The 11550-nt window shown below is 27.9% G+C and overlaps 1 pseudogene; it reads left to right on the top strand.

Moving 5' to 3' along the window:
• LOC101503904 (cucumisin-like) overlaps positions 1–7030 on the top strand; it is a 24279-nt pseudogene extending 17249 nt beyond the window's left edge.
• The last annotated feature ends 4520 nt before the right edge of the window (positions 7031–11550 follow it).

The raw sequence follows: 11550 nt of genomic DNA, 5'->3' as shown, positions 1-11550 counted from the left end.
TAATTAAAAAAAAATCAAATACTTCAACCGTTGACACTTTTGGTCGAAGACACGTGTTTCAGTGTTTGGCACATATTAGAATTAATGTATTAACGTCAGTGTCATATGTCTGTCACGACATGTGCTTCATAGTCATAGATACGAAGCAAACACACATCTTTAATTTGTTGTGTTAAACTGCTTATTAATTAGAGTTACCGATTATTGTCTTTGTTTCATGAAATAGAAAAACACAAATGTAATAAATATTTTAGAATCTTATCTTCCAATATAGAAAAGATTCTCACAATGACTAAGATTAATTATTGGAAAAAAGTATGGAAATGTAAAAAAAACATCAACTCAATACTCCGGACAAATTGATTATAGTATCTGAGAATTCTATTCTTATTCAAACCTTCTCTTTTCTATCTCTTCTCTTTACTTTTCTTGTAGTTATTGTTTGGTGAATCACTACTTACTAGTCTAAAAAAAAAATGAGTTAAATAGATTTATAACATTGAAACAAATAAATTTTGTGGTCTATTAAGTTTACACTTATGGTTCAAGTTATCAAGTCCACATTTTCATGCCTAGTAAGCTTCATATATATCATCACATTTTAACAATTATATATTCATAAGTTCTACAAAATAATAGAAGAGGCTGCCATTCAAAAAAAAATTACATAGAGGAGATCCAAATACTAACTGCGAAAAAAAAATTAACAATGTTTTGATAAATAATAATAATAATAATAATAATAATAATAATAATAATAAAAAATTATTAGCAATCATATTGAGTTTGGTTGGGTACTTACAACTACTTTGAAACTAAAATCAACCTAAGCTTTAAATTATCTTAAAATTAATTAAATATAAATAATAACGTGATCAATTTATATAATTGGTTGTTGGATACTATACAAAATCAAAGTCTAAGATATGAGAGTGATCACCAATAACATTAATAATAATGTAATCCCTTCAAATGGTAAACATGTAAACTAAGAATGAAAGTTACTTACATGATATTTTTTTTAGCTTTGTGTTTTAGTGAATAGCAAGAGAAAAAAAGAAACATAATTATAGAAAATGTCACTAAATAGTAAAGAAAAAAAAATATAGTGGTAATATTTTCAAGCTGATAAAAAAGAAGTAAAGTTGATAAAGAAAAAAAATTAGCATGAAGTAATGAAGTCACCTATTAATTAGTTTCACTTTGCACATAGTGGACCACCAAGTTGAATATGCATGCATGATGCATACACTTGAAAAACTTTATTGCAATATTATAGTGCAAGTCTTGCAAAGCACATTCTTTGATCAAATAAAATATAAATCAATTAAACCTTATTAGAAAGAAAAAGAAGTACGAGCTAGAGTAAAATAGATATAGTAAAAACATCTAAAGCTAATATTCACACTTCACACTAATTAGAGAAATGCCTTCACATGTTAACAATGTAGAGAATCTTTACCATTGGAAGACATTATAAGCAATTTATGCACCATCATCTCTTATATGTACCCTTCTCTTTTTCTTCATCTATGCTTACAATCTAACATTTGTCTTCACCTGAAAGCTATTGACAATAATTAAAGAAGTGACTTTTGTTTTAAAATAAATTAGAGAACTGACTTAATTAACATACAAACCATTGAAATTGAAAATCAACAATTAAAACATGCATCAATATTTTGTGGTTAGAAAGTAAAAGAAGTAATGCAGATAAAGAAAAAAGAAAAGCTTAACTTAATGAACTTCACATGCAATTCACACTTCATAGCTGCTAATTAAAGAAATGCCTTAGCATGGTGACAATTGAGAGAATCTTATCATTGAGGGACATGCATATACTTGACTTACATGTTCGTCTCTTCTTTTCCTCTATAAATACCATCTTTCATGCCATCAAGTGTAAGACATCGGTAAGTATAACTCTTGCTCTCTCTATATATATCTCTTCTTTATGTTTGTTACTATTCATTAATTAAAAATCACTAGTTATTTATTTCGATTATCTTTTAATATTAACTTTGCTTAATTTTTTCCACTTAATTTAGCTTCCAATAATTTCTATGCTATTTGACTTTCATTTATTCCCCTTAATTTAACTTGCAATGAAATTACACTTTTTAATTAGCTTGGTCGTCATCAATAATTGGTTCTGCATTGTTATGGTACTAATCTAACTATCACATGTTACTATTGAGTGAATAATTATCTTGAGATATATAAAATAGGTTTATTTTCATTTGTTAATTTTGATCCTTTCGCTTGGATATGCATAGTTTCACATATCAAGTGATGGTAAGTCTCTATTTTATCTAATCATAATTTTAATTATAAGATTACATTTACTCATAAAATTTTACTTTTATTTTTCACATTTTCTCTTACATAATTATGTTATTTATATATGTTTCCAATGTACCCGTTTTATTCCTATTTTTTATTTCTCTATTATTTTTGTTTAATTTTCCTTTTTCTTCTTTCACTATGTCTCTCGTCTCTCATACATTCATTATCATATGTTTGTTTTGGATTTGATATAAATAATTTTGAAAAAATATACCTTTAAAAAAATAGAGGTAGAAAATTAGTAATATATGTTAAAATTGAGTTTTAAGGAATAATTTATATTTGAATGGTAATGTAAATTACTTATAAAAAATTGTCTCTAGACATATTAATTTTCTAAATCTAAATGAAAGCATCCCTGTGATCTGTTTTGTGGTGGAGTGTATGTGATTTATAATTATTGGAACCAGTTGCTAACTTTCAAATAATACATAATTTGGCTAATACTGTCCGCCTTTTCCTGAAAATTCTTTTGCTTTCTTCCTTGATTAATGGTGTATTCAAACAAATAATTACATATAATTTAATATACAAATTTATGCAAAGGAATATGCAGACATATATTATTAACACTTTAATTGTATATATGGTAATTAATATGTATGTTAATAACATGCAATATTAACTAACTTGTTTTTGTGTCATTAATTACTAGTTTCAAAATGGCGTTTCATGGTGTTTTGCTTCTCCTCCTTACTTTGACTTCACTTGTGCTGAAATGTTACTCAACTTCTTCAAATTACCTGAAGGCAAATATTACTTTGACTTCACTTATGCTAAATATGTTTTATTCTAATGTAGGCTTACATTGTCTACATCGGCTATAACATGAATGATGGAACTTCTTTGCTATTCATGTATCAAAAGATGCTACTAAAAGTTGCAGAGAGGTTATATTTCATCAATTTTTTTCATCAAATACTTTTTTTTGTACTTTTCGTATAAAGAAACAACAAAGTAATGGTAAACTATTTAAATATTCAGCAATTCAACAACAAAGTCTATACTTCATCATTACAAACACAACTTCAACGACTTTGTGACAAAACTAACAGATAAAGAAGCCGACATAATGGCCGGTATATGTAGACAATAGTTTTTTCTATTGAAAAATTATCTATTCTTTCTACATGTATAATTGTATATTTGCTGACCATAAAAATTGGTAACGTAGGACTTGATGGGGTGGTGTCTATCTTTCCCGAGGAGAAGCATAAATTCTTTAACACAAAATCTTGGGATTTTATAGGCTTTCCTCAACGTGTAGAGATAGAACACTCTGAACCTGATATCGTCATTGGAGTGATTGATTCTGGAATCTGGCCAGAATCTCCTAGTTTCGATGATAAAGGATTTAGTCCACCACCAAGAAAATGGAAAGGATATTGCCCAAGTTTTAATTTTACCTGCGACAAAGTAATATGTTATACTTTAACTAATGTTAAAATTTTCAATTTACTAAGAGAAAAAGAGTACTATTATACTAACAATGGTTGATATATGTTGTTGTAGGAAATTAATCGAAGCAAGGTATTATTTGATTGAAGAAGCCTTGATTGATACTGACCTGGTATTGTCTTTAAGAGACTCGACGGGTCATGGGACTCATGTGACATCAATAGCAACCGACAACCCAATTAGCCATGCAATCATGTTAGGCTTAGGACAAGGAACATCAAGAGGTGGGGCTTGCTCCGCAAGAATTGCCGTCTATAAGGCATGTTGGTCATCTAAATGTGGCTCTACAAACATTCTTGCCGCTTTCGATGATGCAATTGCAGACGGGGATGACATAATATTCGTCTCAATTGCCGGAATAAAAGACCGTCAACATGACCATTTTAGAGATGTACTATCCATTGGAGCATTTCATGCAATGCAGAATGGAGTGCTAACGGTACTTGCGGCAGGAAACAAAGGTCCAAACCATGCATCCTTGCAGAATGTTTCACTTTGGTCAATTGTTGTGGCTGTTGGGACTATAAACATAAAATTTGTCACACGAGTCAAATTAGGAAACAACATCACGTACGAGGTAAATACATAATTTTATCTTCTCTAACTTCAAAATATAAAGTTATACAGTAGCCTCATTTCTTGAATGCAAGCTAAGCTAATTTGGTTTATAAGTTGATAATATGAAATTTTAGATGCTTAATTATAAATTATCTTTTTATACATGATAATTACATAAGTAATAATGTGTATATTTTGGTTTAATGATAGGGTATCTCACTGGATACATTTGACCTTTTGGGAAAAATGTATCCTATTATCTACGCTGGAGATGTCCCAAATAAAGAAGCAGGGTTCAAGAGATGGCAATCCAGATATATAGCCGTGATCGTGATATTATTGAAGTTAACAAATAACGTAAACCCTTGACAATATGAACAAACATTAAAGGGAAAAATATATGTAAGGAGTCTCTATAAAATTATTATCATTCAACTTTTGTTACATAAAAATTTAAATTAAGTAAAATATATATATATATATATATATATATATATATATATATATATATTAAAATTAGAAGTAGTACTTTTCTAACAACATATTAAAGAGCATTATCAAATAGAGGAAAATGTATATAATTTGCTAATGGAAGTATTCCAAAATTGTGCTGTGTGAAGGTAACATAGGTGGTCCTGGGGCCTTTAGAGCTGGTGCTATTGGTGTTTTGACACAAGGTCACACTTTTACTGATAGTGCCCTTCCTTTTGTCTTGTCTGGATGTTACCTTCAATCCATGGATGTCGCCAGAGAATACATAAATATATACACTTTTCAAGGTATCAAGTGAAAATTTCATATACATAACAATAATTTAGAAACCTACATTTATCTAAAGTTTATTTTATTAATCAATTTGCACTGCTCCAACCGCAACTATATTTAAAACTGAAGAGTTAGAAGATACTTTGGCACCCATGGTTGCTTCTTTTTCATCAAGAGGTCCAAACAATATTACTTTTGATATCCTCAAGGTTTCATTTCTATTTCTATGAATAAATTAATTAAACACATATTTCTCATATTAAAATAAAAATTGTTAATTTTTTGTTGTGTTAATTTTGTAGCCTGATTTAATTGCTCCTGGAATAGATATTACAACCAGTTGGTCTCTAAATTTCCCTGTTTCCGAAGTTGACAGTGATAATAGAAAATTAGAGTTTGATATTTTGTGTGGAATATCAATGGCATGTCCACATGTATCTGGTGCAGCAGCATGCATTAACGTATTCGTTCATCCTACATGGTCATCTGCTGCTATTCGTTCAGCTCTAACGACCTCCGGTAAAAACTTAAAAATATTACACAAGTATTAATCTATCCATATATAAAGAAAACTAAATTTAGCACATGTTTATTTTTAGTAATTAATATTTAAAAAAAAGTTGTTTTTTAAAATTGTTTGTCTTTTAACTAAATTATTCATTAATTAAAAATCACTAGTTATCTTTTAACTTTGTTATATTGTTGAAATAAAATAACATTTTTTACTTGAATTAATTGGTTATGCATTGTTATGGTATACTTTTGGTCTGTTATTGTTATGTATTCTAAATATCACAAGTTATTATTAAATTATCTGAGCTAATATTGACTAAATCTTGTTCATGATTTTTTTTTTTTGAAGAGGTAAAATAAACCTTTATTAATTATATAATTCAACAGCACAAGATGTGCAGAGGACTTGTACAAACAAATCAAAACAAAATATAAGACACAATCATACTCCCTTTACTTTTCTTTATTTTGATAGGTTTATTTTCATTTGTTAATTTTGAACCATTGGCTTGGATATATGCATCGCTTAATATGTCGGATAGTAAGTCTTGAATATATCTTATCACAATTTTAGTTATAAAATTATTTACTCTTACATAATTTCCTCATTTATTTTTCCAATTTACCTGTTATATTTCATATTTTCTATCTCTTTATTTTTGCTTAATTTTTCTTTTCTTTTTTTACTCTCTCTCTCATCTCTCACATTTTATCATTTGTTTGCTTTAGATTTGAGATAAATGATTTTGAAAGAATACGCAATACAAAAACAAAGGTTAAAAATTAGTAATGATATTTTAAAATGGAGCTAAGAGAAATAATATGGTAATGTAAAATTACTTAAGACATATAAATTGAAATAGAAAGAATTTTAAATTACTTACAAGTGATATATATATATATAAAGAAGATTTTTGAATGGTAATATAAAATTATTTGTAAAATATTCAGAATTACTAACTAGTGATATATATTGATAGATGTAAATAAGGAAGAGTTTTGACTTATTATTCAGAGTTATCTACTACCGTTAAAAAATTATCTATATGTTAAAATAGGTGGGCATTGCATATTTACTTATCACAATATGATAGTGTAATTAAGATTTATTTTATTTGATATGAGTATAGTTTACTTAGTATGCTCTTATCTAGTATAAACATTGTTTTGATTCATGTTTTGCAGTTAAACAAATGAGTCCATAAACAATTCTAATGTCGAATTCGCTTATGGAGCAGGTCAAATTGACCCTATTAAGGCTGTAAATCCTGGTTTAATATACGATGTCAGTGAAATTGATTATATCAGATTTTTATGTGGACAAGGCTCCAAGCAACAATTTTACGACGCATATTGTCAAAATATTGCACGCTTTTTAAAAAAATTATGAAATATGTCTTCATGATATTGTTCTTTGATCTTCATATTGCTTTTTCTCATCTGTAAAATAATTTAAGTTTTAGCAAAGCAGATATAAATGTATATTCTAGTTAGTATACTTAATTGAAATAGAGGCACTTAAATAAATAGTGCTACTTATAATATTCAAATAGTGCCACTTATAAACTAAAATGCAAATTCATTTAAAGAAAAAGCATTGAGTGCACTCAATGTCAATGATGGAAACACAACATCAAAAAGACCTTAGGAACTATGTAGATGTTTACTATATTACAAAGAAGCATACAAAATTTAAACCACAATTTCTTATTCTTTTATTATAGCAAAAGATAAGAAAAACAGAGAGAGAGAGAGAGAGGAACACGTCCATGCTCTCGAAAACACACTGTATCTATCAACAGTATCATGGATAGACAGTTTAGTGATTTAATCGGTTTTCAATCACCAAGTAAAATTTGATTGAATATCTCATCAAGTTAAATCAAAAATCAATATTAGAATCAAATTGACTCAGATATATCTAATTAAATTAGATCAGAAAAATTAGAATACATGTACATTAATACGAGTCTCAATATGACTTGGATTTATCAAGATAGATTAGAAGTTGATATGACTCGGATTTATAATTAAGCACAAACTTTCGATTTTAAAACATTGTTTTCAACATAATTAAAAAAACAAAATAACCTATATGATTCACAACGATGTTATAAAATTACATATTTTTTAGTTTTAAATGCATTTTTTTGTAAATTACATTTAAAGTAAATCATCTTCAAATTCTTCTTTAATGTAACTCTTGAAATGACAATATATAGTTTTCCATGCGAAAACACAAATTGTAAAAAATAAACTCCTATATATTTTAAAGATTGCACTTGACTAGAATGAAAGAATCAAAGAATCTCCAATATATATTTTAAAAATTGCACTTGACTAGAATGAAAGAACCAAAGAGTCTCCAATATGTCAACTTCATAACAGGATTAATATTATTGATATTCCAACATAAAGTTTCAACGTAAGACCCAAATATCAATTGCTTTGAAATTGTTCCAAAAGCAAATCAAATTCAAAAATTGTCAAAAACAATGTGCAAGGGGACTTGAATTTCTGCAGTGCACACAGTCATACATTTAGTGAGTGTATGACTCTCTGATCGAGATCAGATTTTTTAGATATCTAATTTGCTAATTTTTCACTTTTGTACTTAAGTTTTCCATTGAAAGGAAAAAGTGAAAAAATAAGTTGGCGAATTCTTTTTAAAGTTAAGACTAATTAAAATATATTCTAGAGAAATTAGTTATGACCAAAATATATACTAGATAAATTTTATGGCACATGTGTCAATTCGATATGTAAGTATATATTTGATCTTTAAATTAGTAGTGAAGTGAATTTATTTTGGAAATAAATTATTTTGTATCATTTAAAAAATTATAATAACTAAATTTTATTGGCCAAAAGTGTCAGCGAACTAAAATTAAAATTTTTTAGAATTTTTATAACTCATAATAATTAATATTGAATATAAATAAAATTAGTATAATATTATAAGGTCTCCTGCATAGACCTCAAAAATGCAGGCATTGATCAATCTGATCCTGTTTATGTTCTTTCTTTTGATGATTATAATCGCCCCCTCTTGGATTTCACGTCTTCTTTGCCAAAGGATGAACAAATAAAAAGTTAATCACAATCAAATTATATCTATCATTTTATCCATAGTTATGCATAAAGTCAAACTAACGTTACAATTGGTGGGGCATAGTGCAGGAGCGATGTGTATTACTCAGGCTTGTCACAAGTTTGCTAAGAAAATATGTTTAGGATATTGTAAAGATGAAGATCAAGAAATAAATAACTAGTGATTTTTAATTAATGAATAGTAAAAAATATAATGAGATATATATAGACAGAGTAAGAGTTATACTTATCGATATCTTACACTTGATGGCATGAAATGTGGTATTTATAGAGGAAAAGAAGAGATGAACATGTGAATCAAGTATATGCATGTCCTCAATTGTAAGATTCTCTCAATTGTCACCATGCTAAGACATTTCTTTAATTAGCAGCTATGAAGTGTGAATTGCATGTGAAGTTCATTAATTCAAGTTTTTCTTTTTTCTTTATTTGCATTACTTCTTTTTCTTTCTAACCACAAAATATTGATGCATGTTTTAAATGCTGATTTTCAATTTCAATGGTTTGTAAGTTAATTAAGTCAGTTTTAAAACAAAAGTCACTTCTTTAAGGTGAAGAAAAATGTTAGATTGTAACTATAGATGAAGAAAAAGAGTAGGGTATGTATAAGAAATGAATGTGCATAAATTGCTTATAATGTCTTCCAATGGTAAAGATTCTCTACATTGTTAACATGTGAAGGCATTTCTCTAATTAGTGTGAAGTGTGAATATTAGCTTTAGATGTTTTTACTATATCTATTTTACTCTAGCTTGTACTTCTTTTTCTTTCTAATAAGGTTTAATTGATTTATATTTTATTTGATCGAAGAATGTGCTTTGCAAGTCTTGCACTATAATATTGCAATAAAGTTTTTCAAGTGTATGCATCATGCATGCATATTCAACTTGCATTTTTAGCAAGATGAGTAGGAAAATATGAACTTAGTGGTCTACTAAGTACAAAGTGAAACTAATTAATAGGTGACTTCATTAATTCATATTTTGTTTTTTCTCTTACGAATCCTTGATGTGGTGTCTAAGTCTCTTACGAATCCTTGATGTTTAGATGGTTAATGAGTAATAATATGTCATAATGCCTTAAGGTTTTAGCTAGTTATCAAGTTAATATAAAAAAGTATATCAACTTTTGTTTTACATTGTCTTTCATACTGCTGTCTGCATTTAAATTTCTTTTGTCTTTTTATCAGTTACCATAATTTGGTGATTATTTCCTTGTGAATATTCAAGAGTAGGCGTGAAGATAGACCAAATCCATGAAGTTTCAGAATATTTTTACTTGGTTGAATTGATAATAATCTTTGTCAACTACAAGGCAGAGCCTTTTTATTTTTTACTTTTTATCTTTCACATTGTTACATTGCACAATATTTACAATTTTGAATTAATCAAAGGCTACTTTTGGTAGAAAGGAATTAAGTGGATGTTTACTTTTACTTTTGGAGGACCAAAATCTATCCTAGAGGTGTAAAATTGATTACGATGTCTTTAGGTATTTTTGAGTTGAATGGATTCTACCTCAACAATTGATTTTGATTTAAAGTTAAGATTTATAGTTTTTGAGTTCGAACTTAATTTTTGTATTAAAGTTTATCGGTCTCTTATTTTTACGTGAATATATCTAAACATAAATCATTTTACATTAAACTCACCTTTAATTAAAATCAATTAATTCAAAATTAATTTTTTTTCAAATCAACTGACTCCTTTGATTTCCTGGTACATACGAGCTCAAGTATTTATTCAACTGTAGGCTCAGGTTTTGGTTCAGCTGCAGGCTTAGATTTCAAATCGGCTGCTGGTGAATGTTTTGAATTAGCTTCAAGCACAACCATAAGTACTAACTACAAATATTTAACACAAATTAAAATTCAATTATGCAAAAAACTGACAATTGTAGTCTATATTAACACCTATCAGGTTCGTGAATCCAGTAGTGGTAAGTATTTAAAAAATATCAACCGCATACCAGACTCCGGTACAGCCTAGTATACAACTTCAAAACCTTTAACGAAAACGACAATGTCGAAAGTTTTAGAAATACCTTGTCTTTCCAACGAAGAAAAATAGAGTTGACAATGCCAATAGATAGAAGAATGGGTTTTTAAACTCTAAAAAGTGAAAATAAATGAAGAATTTGAAGTTGAGTCCAAATCTATTCTTAGATCCACACATCAAGGTAACTTGAGATTCTAGATTTACACATCAAGGAATTTACCGATAAAGGGTAAATTGGAAACCTCTAGACAACAGTGGGAGGATTAGCGACTCTCTAATTTTTATTTTTAATGTTTTAAATTCTAAATCTATTAATTTTGCAGGTTTAAGACTTAATCCAGTCCCGCTTTCAACATAACCAACTATGCACCGATCTCACAATCCTACCTTTCAATTTTCGTTCTGATTAATGTATGATTCAATTTTCTCTGTCATTAATTACTTCCCAAAATGCGTACTAGTATAGTACTAAGCACCGACAATCTTACCATTCACATAATTCAGAAACATCACATTCACATCTTCATTTAATGAATAATAGCTTATTTGCTCCCAAAATGCATGTGTTCAATTTTTCATTTTTAATTTTAAAAGAATTTATTAGAGATGTACCGTAAGAAATTTACTTTAAAACTACATTTTAAAAATAAGGGCAAAATACTAAATTCAAAAATTTCCTTTACATTGAAAAATGCACGTCACATTTTTTTCATTTTGTAATTAAAAGATTCAAAATTAAATACAAAAACTATATTCTTAAAATTTTAAGCGTTGACATGATCCATCAGTCCAAAATATTTTA

Source organism: Cicer arietinum, chromosome 2 (genome assembly GCF_000331145.2).
Source record: "Cicer arietinum cultivar CDC Frontier isolate Library 1 chromosome 2, Cicar.CDCFrontier_v2.0, whole genome shotgun sequence".
Lineage (NCBI taxonomy): Eukaryota > Viridiplantae > Streptophyta > Magnoliopsida > Fabales > Fabaceae > Cicer > Cicer arietinum.
This window is presented reverse-complemented; position numbering and strand designations above follow the sequence as displayed.